We start from the raw sequence: 15,290 nt of genomic DNA, 5'->3' as shown, positions 1-15,290 counted from the left end.
CTCCGCCCCCGCCCCGCCCGCCGGGGTGACCCGGTCTTTTTGTCCTTGTGCGTCGGCCAGACAATGGGTATTAGGCCGAGGTGGCCGAAAGGAAGTTCACTTTCCTTCAATTAGAGCTGATGCTTTTTGAGCACTTCCTACGTGCCAGGCACTTCTCCACGTGCATGCCCAGTGTTAATTCGGCCTCTAGCTCTTGTTAATGTTGCACCTGGAAAGCCGGCTTCGCGTTCCTTTCTCGCTCGGATTCCCGTGAACCATGCATGTCATGATTTGGGACTGGAATTTCACAGAGACCCGGCGGATTTCTCAAAGTTCAAAGCGGGTAGCATTCCACGGTAGTCCGGCAAATGAAAAACGGGAAAGGGGGGGTGCAGTGATTTCATCTTGCTGATTGAGGAAGAGCTGCTACCCATTTAAAATCATTTCTGCAGCACATTCCCTCCTCAAAGGAAGGGCTGAAGCGATTATTTCGTTTTTTGTGTGTTTTTTTAAAGATTTTATTTATTTGACAGAGAGACACAGTGAGAGAGGGAACACAAGCAGGGGGAGTGGGAGAGGGAGAAGCAGGCTTCCTGCTGAGCAGGGAGCCCGATGCGGGGCTCAATCCCAGGACCCTGGGATCATGACCTGAGCTGAAGGCAGACGCTTAACGACTGAGCCACCCAGGCGCCCCTTATTTCGTTTTCTATTATCAGTAATTTTGTATTTGCCAGCATTCTCCTTGGTCTGTAAATTTGAGAGCTAAAGTAATGCCATGTATCTCCGTATTTTCTGCATTGCCTTGCGGAGAGAGATTCAAATATGTATTTGAATTTAATTATTATTTCTCCTGGTCAGCTGCAAAAACCGCTTTTCTTGCTTCACCCCTAACATTTTTATCCCCTGAGCTACTGGGTTAGGTTTCCAAGGCACTGGGTGAAGGTGAGGGCCAATGGAGTCCACGGTATTTTGTTTCCTATTGGCTAAGAAGCAAGAACTTTCGGCTTAAATTAAAGCAACAAGGAAATTGTAAAATGTTTCCTAAAGAATTATGTGAATTTTGCAAGCAGAGTTTGTGATTTTGCCAGCCACACACTGATGTTTCAGACTGCTTCAAACCAAGATCTCAGCCCCGTGACTCAGCAGCTGAATCAGCTTCTAAGCTTTATAACTCTAAGGAAATCAGACAGTTAGAGCTCATGTTCAGAGCAATTCTAAGGCGTGGCCCTGAAAGGGATCCAAAACAATCTCTTTTATTTTACATGAACATGGTGAGAGCGATAAAGAAGAAAGACGAGGCTCTCTGACCAGACCCCGTGAACCTAGCAGGAAATCAGATGGAGAACCTGGTCTCAGCTGTTATTGCAACATTCTTGGAGGCCACAGCATAGCGTCCTGAGCCAGCACTTCGACCTCAAATTGTAGCTCAGATGTTAATGATTGGTAAGGATGCCCTCAAATGTTTTCCCAAATCCACAGGCTGCCAAATGCCCTCCCTGTCTCCACAGGTCCTGAGGCTTTGTTAGCAGGCCATGGAGCTCACATTTGTCTGCCGTTCAGTGCAGGGGCATTTACCTTGTTACAAGGGTTTAGTTATTAGCGATCATGGACAGGATGCTCGTGGGGCAGTTTTTGCAGGGGCATATCAAAAGCACTCACCTTCCTGGTGGGCAGGGAGGGGATATGAGTATCCAGTGCTGTTATCAGAAGACCACACACGTAGCTTCTGGAAGACATTTGCTGACACCAGGATTGAGGGAGGGTGAATCTGCAGCAGCCTATGACCTACCTGGGTTACTGATTCTATCTGTGGCCCATATACGCACCTCTGGTTGGAAACTGTTGGCTGGCTGAAAAAGTGACATAGCTCTTTGAGAAGGCCAGTCTCTAGCCAGATAGGAAACTTCAGTGTTGGATAAGGGGCCTAAGGGCGGTAAGAGATCAGAGGAGAGAAGAGGCCATCAGGGGCTCTATGTGAATGGCCTCTCCTCATTAACAGACTGTGAGGCTTTTGTGCTTATTCTAAGTATTTCACATATGCCAAAAACTGCATAAAGTGTATCTGGTGTAAAGATTAATAATTTAATGTCTGTGTATCCATCACCAGCTTAAGAAATGGAACATCAGCAATGCCGTTAACGTCCCTGTGTATTCTTCTCTGGCCCCACTTATCTTATCCGCTATCAACTATCCTTGTGTTTGTCCTTTCCTTGCTTCTCTTCAGAGTTGTTACATATTTTTTTGAACTTTACATAAATGGCATCATACTGCTTATAGCCTTTTGCTATAGTTCTTTTTGGCTCAACCTGACGCCTATAAGCACCATCATAGATGGTTCATTTTCAGGGGTGTGTGGTGTTCCATTGTGTGAATATCGCACTTTTTTTTTTTTTTTTAAATATATCAGCATACCTTTGGGTGGTTTCCTGGTTCTTTTTTTCTGTTAGTACCAGTAGTGCTGCTCTGAACCCTGTTGCAAATGTCTCCTGAGCACAGGTGCAAGGGTTTCTCTAGGAAACCTTGGACATACACCTAGATGCAGGTCGTGGGTATAAGCATCTTCAACTTTGTTTTCCAAAGTAAGTATCTTGTACCTCCATGCACTTCCACCAGCAGCGAATATGAGTTCTGACCCAGTATGAAAGGAAATTCCACTCTTCCCTTGCAATTTTTGCTAGAAATTTGATTCTCAACTTACCACCCTTTTCCAGTCCTTCACAAAGAAACCCACATGTCCCTCTACCTTTATGGCGCTTTGAGGGCACGTTCTAGGGCTTCCTGCTGTCAACAGCCCCCTCCTCTGCCTTCTTCAGAGGTGACTTCACAAAGTCAGCTGGAAGAAGGAGGGATTGGACGAGACATGGATTTAGGAAGACAGAGCATGGTATGGTTGTTAAACAAAGTCACTGCTAGGAGGGAATTTATCTAGGGGTGCACAGAGGAGAGGAATAAGGAGGAGGGGAGACTAAAGATTTAAAAAACCCAGGGAAGTTGGGCAAGCAAGGAGCAGGCACCCTTGAGCAGAGTTCCCCTTGGAGGAGCTCATGAAGGAGAGCAAGTGGGGACTGGAGGCTTGGTTTGAAAGAGCTCTGATGGAGCCTCTGTGCCTCAACTCCTTTATCTGTGAAATGGGTGTGATAATACTAACCTCAGGAGGCTGCCTGGAACTGTATAGTTCTTATCAGTGTGAGAATCATCTCTTAAAGCTGAAGACCTGCCAGCCACCGATATCTCTAAGAGCAGCTGTGACAGGTCCCTGGGGCACTTTTCTTTTTATCCCTATCTGTCCCCACCCTCTTTTTCTCCCAGTTCTTAAGGTTGTCACTGGAAGGGAGGCCCAGGCAGCTGTAGCCTTGGCCAAAAAACCCTATTTGTGTGGCCAGCACAGAGGGCTCCTGCCTGTTAGCTGGGCCGGTGGCATTTCTGGAGCCGAGGAGTGCAGGACCTTCAGATGGCCCACTCCGAACTGCCAGTCCCTGCGAAGGAAAGAGAGGTCCGAGGACGCAGTGTGAGCTCCCGATGGAAAAGCAGGAGCTGAGTTCTTCCTTCGGAAGGGAGTGGCCCCTTGTGATTCACCGAGAGTAGGGTTTCCGTGAGGCTTTACAAGGACCGCAAGATAATGAGAAATTCTCCCTCCACCTTTCACAGATGGATGCACTGAATTTCCCTGTCAACAAGACCATGAACAGGTTCCGTGTGATCACCTCCATTATCAAAGCACGGGGAGGCTGGCTGACTTGCCCGTGCCCGCAGCTAGTGAATAGAGGCGCCAAGGGGATCAGCTCTTCCCCCAACCACTTGGCATCCTGCTCCTCCAAGAGGAAGTTCACCTTGTCCTTGGATTTTAATGAGCTGCCACAACACTGAACTTAGTCCAAGGAGCCTGCCCTTAACTAGGGTTATCTACCCAGGACTATAACTCCCTCATGGAATTTAATTGTAACAGTTTCACATTGAGAAACAAGACTCATGAAGGCTTCCTTATCCGCTAGATACTGTAATTCTCTCCAGAAAGAGTTTGGAGCCAGAAGGAGAAGGCAGCTTGCAGAATCAGAGCACCTGTTACATTGTATTGCAGTTTGAGTTCCAATTACAAAATGTCCCCAACCCCATACTCATGGTGGCATTTGCTGGCATTTCCTAAACAAAAGGGTAGAAACTCTCTCCGATTTTCCACAGACCCTTTACAGTTCCCTTGAAAAGCCAAAGTCCCTGGACCTCCTATACTGGAATTCCCCGGCTACTCTTTTATTCTTTGCGTGATTGCTTCCTGATGGTCAGGAAAGTGGACAGAACGGATTTCAGCGCAGAGTTGTCAGAGCCTGTCAGGAGAGTCTTGTGGCTAGAAGGGCGGTGCAGACTGGGTTGATTTATAACTGGCTGACTGGGTCTCCTGAGGGGCTGATCCCAAACTGAAGGCTCGCTTCTTGATGAGGGTGGCGAGGACACGCGGCTAAAAAGTCACAGGTCATCAGAGCTGGGCCGGACAGCTGCGTGAGTGAGTGGCTGACTCAGGATTTGCCCCAGACAGGCCAAAGCAAGATGCAGGGGTGATAAACTGCCCCCTCCTGAGGAGCTTCTGAGTGCCTGCCATGCCCACAGCGCCCATGGAAGGATTTCTCAGATAGGGCAGGTCGTTACCACCGCGTGCAGCCAGCTGGAGCGAGGATCAGCACCAGAAGTGGCCAATGAGCTGGCCTGGCCTGAGAACTCTGCCCGGTAGGAGCATGTCATGATGGCCTGTGGGTGACTGGCCAGCCAAGTTTGAACTCAGGATATACAAAGAGAATGATCTGATGGTAGAAAGACACAGAACAGACCATAAGTGGTCTTGGGGTCATGGGGACCTCAAAGAAACAGTCATGAGGCTGGAAAGTCCATGAGGAAACAGACTCCACGAGGTGGTGAGAAGTAGTATGGTGTCTGTTGGTTTAAGTCCCACCCTAATCTACTATGACCTCATCTTAACTTGATTGCATGTGTAAAGACCCTGTTTCCAAATAGGTCATGTTCATAGGTTTGAGGTGGACATGACGTTTTGGGGACACTATTCAACAAAGTACAGCCTCCCATCTTGCAGGGTCTGTCCCTGTAGCCTCTCATCATTCCATAGTCGAGCCCAGTGGCTGACAAACTGGCTCATGGGCCAAATCTGTTTTTGTAAACAAAGTTTTACTGGTCGCAGTCGTGGTCCTTTGTTTACATATTGTCAGCAGCGGCTTTCAAGACGCAAGGGCCAAGTTGAGTAGTTGTGACAGAGACCACAAGGCCCACAGAACCTAACCTGACCCTTTATAGAGAAAGCTTGTCTCTACCCGCGTCTGTTCCAGGTTCTCACACGACGGCTGTAGCCCACGAAGCAGCCATCCGAAAGCACAAAGCTGATGGAGACACTTCTTGCTGATGTCCCATTGGCCGAAGCAGGTCACATGCTCAAGCCCAGCATCATTGTGGGTGGGGCTACCCGCAGGCCTGGCTCCCAAAAGGCCTGCTCATAGGGACCCCAAAGAAACAGCCACAGAGGGCAGCCCAGAAACGGGGAGGCTTGGTGAGGGGACTCTTGCCTGTCCAGGGGACAGACCATGGTGCGTGGTGGCTGCCTAAGTCCCAAGGGTGATAGCAAAGGACGCGTGAGAAGTGATTGGTTCCAGATATATTTATTTGCAAACACAGCTGACGCTTTTGGCAGATGGACTGGATGTGGGCACAGCACACAATTATTTATTCTACCTCACCTACTTCCAAAAAGGACCTGAGAGATTCCTTGAAGAAAGCTGTGTGCAATAAAATCAATGCCTACTAAATCAAGACTAGAAAGATCCATACCAAACGGTCAAGAGAATGGGCAAGCAGCCACTGGGGAGGGAAAAGCTTGGCAGCAAGGGCTGCCTTGGCCCAGAGGATACTTGTTCCTTGAGACATTTTGCTTCCATCTTAGGAATCAATATGGTTATAATAAAAATACAAAAATGTCAAAAGAAGAAAGATGGCCATGGTGGGAATGGTGCCCCTTTAGAGGCGACACCCTTGGGTGGTGCATCCTCTGACCGCACGTGTGCAGTGGTCCTGCTTGGGCACTGAGTGGGCTGTAAGCACCGGGGGTGTGATCGGCCATGGTAATACTGAATATATTACAGAAGATTTTGAAAAGACTTACTGATGAGTTCGCCTCTGCTAAAGCTGGGAAAGTAAGATTGTAATAGATTTTTTGGGGGGGGTATAAGTAAAGTATTTACACTTAACGTGAATTTTAATACACTTAATTTTCAATTTTTAAAAAGATTTTATTTATTTGAGAGGAGAGAGCACAAGCAGGGGAAGGGGTAGAGGTGAGAGGGAGAAGCAGACTCCCCACTTGGCAAGGAGCCTGACACAGGACTCGATCCCAGGACCCCAGGATCCTGACCTAAGCTGAAGGCAGATGCTTAACCGACTGAGACACCCAGGTGCCCCTTACTTTTCAATTTTTAAATAATTCCTCAACCACTTTAATGTCCTGGGGGGGAAAATCAACTATTAAAAAATACATAAACACATGTATTTGGGGGCATACATTTTTCCTCCTGTGCTGGGCTCCAATATTGCAGGTCCTCTTATTTAAAATTGTGATATTTGGGTAACTAGCTGGCTCAGTCAGTGGAGCTTGGGATTGACTGTAAGTTTGAGCCCCATGTTTTGTGTAGAGATTACTTGAAATCTCTGTGTGCAACAAAATAAAATTGCAATATTTTGCTCGTCGTGGATTTTGGTGTCAATTTTGATGTTTTAAGATATGATTTCTCGGGGCGCCTGGGTGGCTCAGATGGTTAAGCGTCTGCCTTCAGCTCAGGTCATGATCTCAGGGTCCTGGGATCGAGCCCCACATCGGGCTTCCTGCTCGGCGGGGAGCCTGCTTCTCCCTCTCCCTCTACTCTCCCTGCTTGTGCTCTCTCGCTCTCTCTGTCAAATAAATAAATAAAATCTTTAAAAAAAAAAAAAAAGATGATTTCTCTACATTACTGAGGTTTGAGCTCCCCCTTGAATTGTGTGCCCCAGACGAGCGCCTGCTTGCCTCTCCCTAATTCCTGGCCCAGGGTGATACGGTAGCTAATGCTAAAGCAGCGTCAATTGAAGATTTTTTTTTTTTTCATTTTATTCATTTGAGACACAGAGATAGAGAGAGAGAGAGAGCATGAGGAGGGGGAGAGGCAGAGGGAGAAGCAGGCTCCCTGCTGAGCCAGGAGCCCGATGTGGGGCTTGATCCCAGGACCCTGGGATCATGACCTGAGTTGAAGGCAGACGCTTAACCATCTGGGCCATCCAGGCGCCCCGTCGATAGAAGATTCTTGTCCAGCCCACAGAGGACCCTGCTAGGGAGGCAGCGTGGGCGGTAGGCAGGACCACCCCACCCCCCGGAGCAGAGCAGACTTCGGGGGACTTGAGAGCTGAAAGAGAGTCTCGGGGAGGCTGGGGAGTCTCCTACAGCTGGATGTAGGAGAAAAATAGGAGGCAACATTTCCAGATGACACGTGGTTCCGCCCCTGGGGGCCAGCTGTGCAGGGAGAGTCTCCCCAGACTCTGCCGTTGCTCCCTTGGCTCCGAAAGGCATGTATGGATACACATTTAAGGTGAATAAATATTAATTTACTGTCAACCCTTTTGAGATTTTTAGAAGATCTTCAAGATGATTTGTGAATACTTGGGATTAAAACAAAAAAGAGGAAAACAAACAAAACCCCCAAGGCTGAGAACGAACACCCGCCACGGATTCCATTCATAACAAATGGATTTTTGGATCCAGGAAAGACAGAGATGCTTCGGCAAAGACAAAGATGCTTCTGTAACTTTCCAATTAAAGTGTCCCATTTGGATGCCATCCTGGGCCTCGCTAATGCAGTGCTTGTGCACAGACTCCTGGCAGGGGAAGGGCCCCCGCCGGTCGTGCCAAGGTCCTTCTCTTGGTTCCATCCTAATGGTGTCCTTGGGCTCGCTCTAGACAGAAGCTTTTACTCCTGCTGCCAAACCCACAGATACCAGCTCCCCAGGCAGGAGCCTACATCTTGCCAGTGCTTCTTATACTCTGAGTTTAATTTATTCTCATTTACCCAGAGTCAATATATAGACTATGTCCCATTTACCGGGATATATTACCTGAAATACAAAGTCTGGCATTTTACCTGAAATACAAAATCAGGAGCCTCGCTCAGCACCTTGGGGGGTGGGGGAGCAGGGAAGAGGCACCCACCTTAGAAGGCAGCATTACCCCCTGCCAGGAGAAATGCCTTGGGCCAGAATCTATGATAAATATGCCAGGAGAAGAGAATCAGAAGGGGGGGGGCATCAATTTCTAGCACTCATATTGATAATTTTTTTTACCTTTTAGAGAGGGTTACAAACCCTTTTGGGGTTTGAGGTTCTTGCCCAATAAAAAAATGTACATTTATGTGTTGATTCACACAGTTTTGGGTGTTCTTCGACTTGGATGGGGAGAGAGCACCACCTTCTTGTTTGCCTTCTGTGTGAGGGATTTTGAAAAGCTCTGCATGCAGCAACGGTTATTAAATGCCTTCCGGGCACCAAGTCAGCGCTGGGGATGGAGTCCAAGGTGAGTCAGACGCAGTTCCTGCCTCTGAGGCAGGGGGGCGGGCTGGGTGGGACAGAACACACCCAGCTACGATGCAAAATTAAGTGTTGAAGGGGTCTGCAATGTGGACTATGGCATGAGAATTATTTTGAGCTGAAGGCATTTGAGAATGGGATTTTTTTGTTGCTGTTCTGTCTCCTTTATCTGTCTAAAAGTAGAACCTCCTAAAGGAACTCAAATTGTCATAAGGAGCAACCAGGGAAGGTGGACTCTTATCGATAGACATTGTCACAAAATTCCCATCTATTCTCCGCAGGGCCCTTCACTCCTCCCTTCCCCTGTCAAGTTCTAATCTCCTTAGTCATGTTTTTCTGTGAACTCCACTACATACAGAAATGAAAATCTGTCTTTTTTTTTTTTTTTTTTTAAGTTTCAGGTATATAACATAATGATTCAACAATTATATGTTACAAAATGTGTCTTTTCTCTCGCTGATCTGTCTCCTGTCAGTTTAATTTGCAGGCCCCCAATGACTAAACACAACAGAGTAGAGGAACGGTTTTACCTCTCTGACAATGTCATACCTCGGGCAGCAACACCTCTGGTTTCTGATTTGTATTGAAATCTGATTCAGATTACACACCCTAAAGTTACCTTGCTATTCTTCTGCTGGTTAAGGTTCATTCAACAAATATTTATTGAGGGCCTACTATATGGGTAGGTACTGTTTTAGGAGCTGGATATGGAATAGAGAGCCAGGTAAAGTTCTTGCTCTCATGGCACTGATACCTTGATGTAGGAAACAAGCCATAAGCAAGTAAGACAAAGATAGTCAGTTGGCGGTAAATGCTGTGAAGATCCTCAAAGCAGGAAGGGGAGTCGGAAAGGGAGTACAAGTGGGACATGTATGATCAAGGTGCTATGTGATCCATATAAATCAACTTATTAATATAAAATTCTAGCAGTTTATATGTTTAGAGACTCTCCCAGTTCTTAAAGTAGGGCAGAAAAAGAAGCAGTTGAGTTTTTACTACTTCCTTTTAAAATTCCGAAAGTACTCTATACTAGTTATTAAATAATTCAAGCAAAACAGAAGCATGCTCATTTCCCATCCCTATTTCAATTGCACTGTTAACAGTCTGGTGTGTGACCCTCCAGACTTTTTCTGCGTATGTTCCAAGAAACATATAGAGATGTATAAATACTTTTTAAAAAGACTAAAATGGAAAATACTAGATGTATATACTTGTACCATTTGCTTTCCTCCCCACCCATTATATCATGTGTATATTTCTCAGTTCATCTATCCTTGCTCTTCTTAAGGCAACATTGAACATCAGAGTTTAAATATCACACGTGATTTAATTAGTGTCCTGCTGGTGGATTAGGTTGTTTCCAAATTTTCACTCTTTTTTTTTTAAGACAGGGAGAGAGAGTGGGGGAGGGGCAGAGGGAGAGGGAGAATCTTAAGCAAGCTCCATGCCCAGCATGGAACCGGACCCAGGACTCAGTCTCACAATCCTGAGGTCATGGCCTGAGCCGAAATCAAGAGTCGGAGGCTTAACCAACTGCACCACCCAGGCGCCCCCGTGAGAGTATTTCTGTAGGACAGATTTCTAAATTTGAACTGAACAAGAATCGGAATTTCTAGAATTTGAACAAATGGCATGAATTTATACCATTTTCATAGATATTGCTAAAGTGACCATACCGGGACGCCTGGGTGGCTCAGTTGGTTAAGCGACTGCCTTCGGCTCAGGTCATGATCCTGGAGTCCCGGGATCGAGTCCCGCATCAGGCTCCCTGCTCGGCAGGGAGTCTGCTTCTCCCTCTGACCCTCCTCCCTCTCATGCTCTCTGTCTCTCATTCTCTCTCTCTCAAATAAATAAATAAAATCTTTAAAAAAAAAAAAAAAAAGTGACCATACCAAGACCATGCATTGCTGCCCTGTCAGCAGAAGAGAACTCTCTTGTCTCTGCATCTCTCCCAACATTCAATAACACCAGCATTTTAATCTTTGCTAGTCTGTGAGGTGAAAAGCATTAACTTGCTTTAATTGGCATTTTTAGGAGCATTGGCTAAATTGAGCTTCTTTTCCTGTCTACTCCTCAGCGCTCCAGTCCTCTGAGCAGAGAGAGGGGCAAAGAAATTTGAGATTTGTTCTTCTGTCCCCAGGGCAGCCTCCCCTTTCACGGGCTGGGGGGGATTCCCTTGTGCTAATGGAGATGAGCTCCAAAATGTAAGCAAACTTAGTCTGTTCTCCAGATGCAGATGTCATTTCTCCACATCCTATCTTCCGGGAAAGAAACGTGGAGCAAGAGGAGGAAGAGAAAGAAATAGCAGGTTCTGGGGGTCTGCTGACCACTCAGGGACGGGGCCACAGAATTCCCTCAGGAGGGGTGGGAATTTTGCACTCAGTGGGAATTATCCAGGGATAAACCTTCTCTCCTTGCATGAGGATAACTTCCTTTCGGGTTCCCCCAAACCGCACTCAGGGCCTATTTCCTTCCTTTGAAGAAGGTCTCTTGGCAGCTTCTTTGCATGACTGGAATTCAGATCCCTGTGGTCTTGCTGTACCTAAGCCAGACCCGGGCACCTTCATGGAACAAAAGCAGGAGCCCAGGGACATGAAGCGAAAGAGACAGTGGCCGTCCACCCAGAAGGACACCTGTCCGACACCATCCCGCTCGCCGGTCCTCTGAAGATTCTCCTCGACTCCAGTGTCTTCCATCCCGGTCACTGCCAGGCCTGCGGGACCTGCTTTCCCACTGCTTCCTTCTGGGGGGTCAGGAAGAATCTGTGCCCATTGCTGAGGACCCCTGCGTTAAGCCATTCAGCTTCTGGTTTGGCTTCATGTCTGAAGTCTGTGAGGGGCGTGACAGTTTTGGGATTTGGTTCAGAAATCTCAGGAACACCAGAGACAGATGCCACATATTTTCGGCTTTATTATCTCCAATCTAATGGAGGCTTCAAACATAACTGCAAAGTTCAGAGTCCGTGATTTCATCAGAGAATGAAACACCTCCTTAAAACGAGAAAGCCTAATCCTCTATTTCGCTTCAAATGTTCCTTTTTCTTTGTATGAACTAACGTTAGCAATTTCAATTCTGTGTTCCAGTTCCTCAGTGGTAAGCTAACTTACTGTATGTATTTACATCAGAGAATTCTTCTGTTTGTTTGTCGTTTGTTATTTTAGAGATTTTATTTATTTATTTGACAGAGAGAGATAGAGCACAAGCAGGGGGAGTAGCAGAGGGAGAGGGAGAAGCAGGCTCCCCACTGAGCAGGGAGCCCAATGAGGGACTCGATCCTAGGACCCTGGGATCATGACCTGAACCAAAGGCAGACCCATAACCGACTGAGCCACCAAGATGTCCCATCACCTTATTTTTTTAATAACTATCATTTCATAATTACATCTTGTTTAATATGAAGCTTCCTGGGATTATGTCCTATATATTTTCACTTTCTGATTAATTTTATGTGAAATTCCCCTGTGATTTTAGATCTGTAAGTTCTGACAGAATGTGCTGGAATGTATACACATTTTATAAGTGAGTCAGATACTTAGTAGGCACTCCATATTTATTAAAACGTTTGGTTCATAAATATAGGTTTACTTAAGGCAAAAAGTAATTATTGGAATAATCATGCACTTTCTTCAAAACGTATCTGAATCGTGGTGTAACTTAATCCCAAATGTTTGTTTTATGTTTCAGTGATTCTCAGCATATTTTACAACTTTCATGGTGTTTCTTTATTCAGAAATGAAGAGGTTTTCTTGTTTTTTTAGCTTCTCTCTTTTCTTTCTTTCTTTTTTTTTTTTGCATCTAAGGGATGGATTACAGCCTTTGCATTCTGTGTAAGAGTAGGAGCAATATATTAATAACATAATAAATTTCTCTAATGTCATTTAAATGCTTATTCATAAAACTTTTCATTAGAGCTTTTATGATTGATCGTAATGAATTTTCTGCCCAGTCTTACTGCCATAAAACACATGACAATGGTTCAAAATACTTGTTTTTCGTGGGCACACAGTCGCAATTTAAAATTGCAGGTATATAGCAGGATTCCTTTTTATACTTGGTACATCTGTTTTATTCAGAATTTGGGGGGTTAAATTTTCTCTTACTCTTGTTTTGCAATTCCATAACAATGTGCTTCCCTTTTAATGGTAGGTTGCACAACATTAGCTAATTGTGTTTCTGTTTTTCACCTATGTACTGTTTTTCGATGAGTTTTCAACTCAGTGCATTTTAAGACAACATGGGCTTTAATTCAAGTTTGAATCAGCCATGTGTCTATCGTCAGTAAAATTATGTATGTATTTGTCTGTATGTTACCCATGCTTTGTTCATGATTTACCTTGTTCATTTCTTTTGTTGGTTAGAGGTCAATGGTTGTGTTATCCCACCTGGGTGAGTTGTCATAAAAATAGAATTAATTTCATCATCTATTTATTGATGAATTTATATTCTCTTTGTGTGAAACACTTTTTTGAATTGAAGGTAATTTTTATAAACTTTTGTACCTCTATTATCAACTTTAATTATTATACTTTATTCTTAACTGTGGTCAAAACACATGACATAAAATTTACCGTCTTAACCAAACAAAAGCGAAAACAAAAACAACTCTCCCCCCCAAATAAGGACCACCAAATCACAAGATCACCATTAGTTAGCGCTATTAAACCTGCATGCATTTTTAGAATTAGCTAGAATAATGTCATGTAAATTTCAAACTAAAAAAAAATACTGTCAAGGCATCTATTCAAGTCTTTAAGCTCGAATCTCTGAAGTTAGCTTCAGATGGAGGTGGAGACCTATGTCCCCAGTGAGCTTTAGGACAAGTAGAAATGAGATTCTGTGGCAAAGAGAGTGTATAGTAAGGCCCAGTAGGACCTAGATAAGTGTTTGTTGACTGATATTAAGTGAAAAAAAAAATTCCCTTGTTTTCTGAAAGCAGATGGAGCTTGTGAACCAAGGTCAGAACAAAAGGAACAAAGCTGAAATATTCGTATGCATCATCGCTGGAAAACATAATCTTTTAAAAATAGTCCTTCTCATTTTACAAATGTAGTCAAGTTTAGAAAGTACAGACACATGAAAAGAAGCAAATAAAACCCATGCATATATCCACTCATAAACGAGCCTACTAACAACTTGGGGTTTATTTTTTCTCTCCTTGGCAACTTTATTGGGATAGAATTTACATAATATAGAATCCACTCATTTGAAGTATACAATTCAAAATGTCTTAGTATGTTCACAGCATTGTGCCACCAGCACAATCTCATTTTAGGGCATTTTATCTTCCCTGATAAAACCCCCCACCCATTAGCAGATCATTCCTGCTCTCCCCAGCCCCAAGCGCCCACTGATCTATTTTCTATCGCTGACAAAATTTGCCTATTCTGGATATTTCATACAAATAGCCTTATTCGATACGTGATATTTCGTGTTTGGCTTCTTTCACCTACCATAATCTTTCCAAATATTGTTGTAATATGTGTCAATACTTCTTGTTTTTGCGGAATAATATTTTATTCTGGAGATATGCCACATTTTAAAAACATTTTATTTATTTATTTTAAGTAATCTCTATGCCCAATGTGGGGCTCAAACCCACAACCCCGAGATCAAGTGTCTCATTCTCCACCGACTGAGCCAGCCGGGCGCCCCACATAGACCACATTTTTAATCCATTCAACAGTCAGTGGACTTTTGGGTTGTTTCCACCTTTTGGCTGTTATGAATAATACTTCTATGACCATTCACGCCCATGTTTTTGTGTGGACATATATTATCATTTCTCTTGTGTTTAAACCTAGAGGTGAAACTCTTGGATCACATTCATCGTTTTTCCTTTGCTTATATATTGATATATGGCCCTCCTCCCCAGCAAATGGACTAATTTTGAACATACTGTTAAGTTTAGCTTGCTCCCACCCCCCAACTTAAAAACATACTCTGAGACATCTTTTCATATCATTAAGTATTTCTAACCTATAATCTGAAAAACGAATTAGTGTTTTAGGCAAAATACAGCCTAAGCCTGGAAAATGATATTTAGGGGGTGGAATTGAGGGCAGTTCTCCAGGTGTGCCTGCCCCAAACTATCTGGAAGGTTCTAGTATTATTTTAACAGTAAAGTCAACACACAAGCAGCCTGTGTATGTGGAGCGATGCACAACTTTTAAATATTAACAATCCAATAATAAGGGGTAACAAGGAGTCCTTTTGGCTGGGAGTTTGGGCTGCTTATTTCCATTTGGATACCCTCAGCCCCAGGATTCCTTCCCCAACAGAGGCACCACAGGGAGCAGTTAAGTGTGTGGCCAGTGAGGGGCCACTTGGGGGCTTCCCACTGTCCTCGCTGCTGGGTGACCACTGACCCCCTGCCCGTGGCAGAGAGGCCTGAACTGGCAACAGAGCAGACTTCCCGAGACATGTTTTAGGGATTTCTCAATTCAGTTTGTAAACACGGTCACTTTGGGTATGAAAAGGTCTAATACCAAATACATAAAAAGTACCTATGGACGCCTGGGTGGCTCAGCTGGTGAAGCATCTGCCTTAAGCTCAGGTCATGATCTCAGAGTCCTGGGATCGAGCCCCGCATCCGGCTCCCTGCTCGGCGGGAAGCCTGCTTCTCCCTCTCCCACTCCCCCTGCTTGTGTTCCCTCTCTTGCTGTGTCTCTCTCTGTCAAATAAATAAAATCTTAAAAAAAAAAAAGTACTTAAAG

At 44.8% G+C, this 15,290-nt stretch overlaps 1 long non-coding RNA gene across 1 annotated transcript; it reads left to right on the top strand.

Annotated features, from left to right (window-relative positions):
• Positions 1-35: 35 nt before the first annotated feature.
• Positions 36-6,722, top strand: LOC144381992 (uncharacterized). The gene is made up of 2 exons (XR_013448396.1): positions 36-1,422; positions 3,628-6,722. It is a non-coding gene; the product is annotated as an uncharacterized LOC144381992 (long non-coding RNA).
• Positions 6,723-15,290: the final 8,568 nt, after the last annotated feature.

Source organism: Halichoerus grypus, chromosome 5, assembly GCF_964656455.1.
Source record: "Halichoerus grypus chromosome 5, mHalGry1.hap1.1, whole genome shotgun sequence".
Taxonomy (NCBI): domain Eukaryota; kingdom Metazoa; phylum Chordata; class Mammalia; order Carnivora; family Phocidae; genus Halichoerus; species Halichoerus grypus.
Note: the sequence above shows the minus strand (reverse complement) of the source record. Positions and strands in the feature narration are given on the sequence as shown.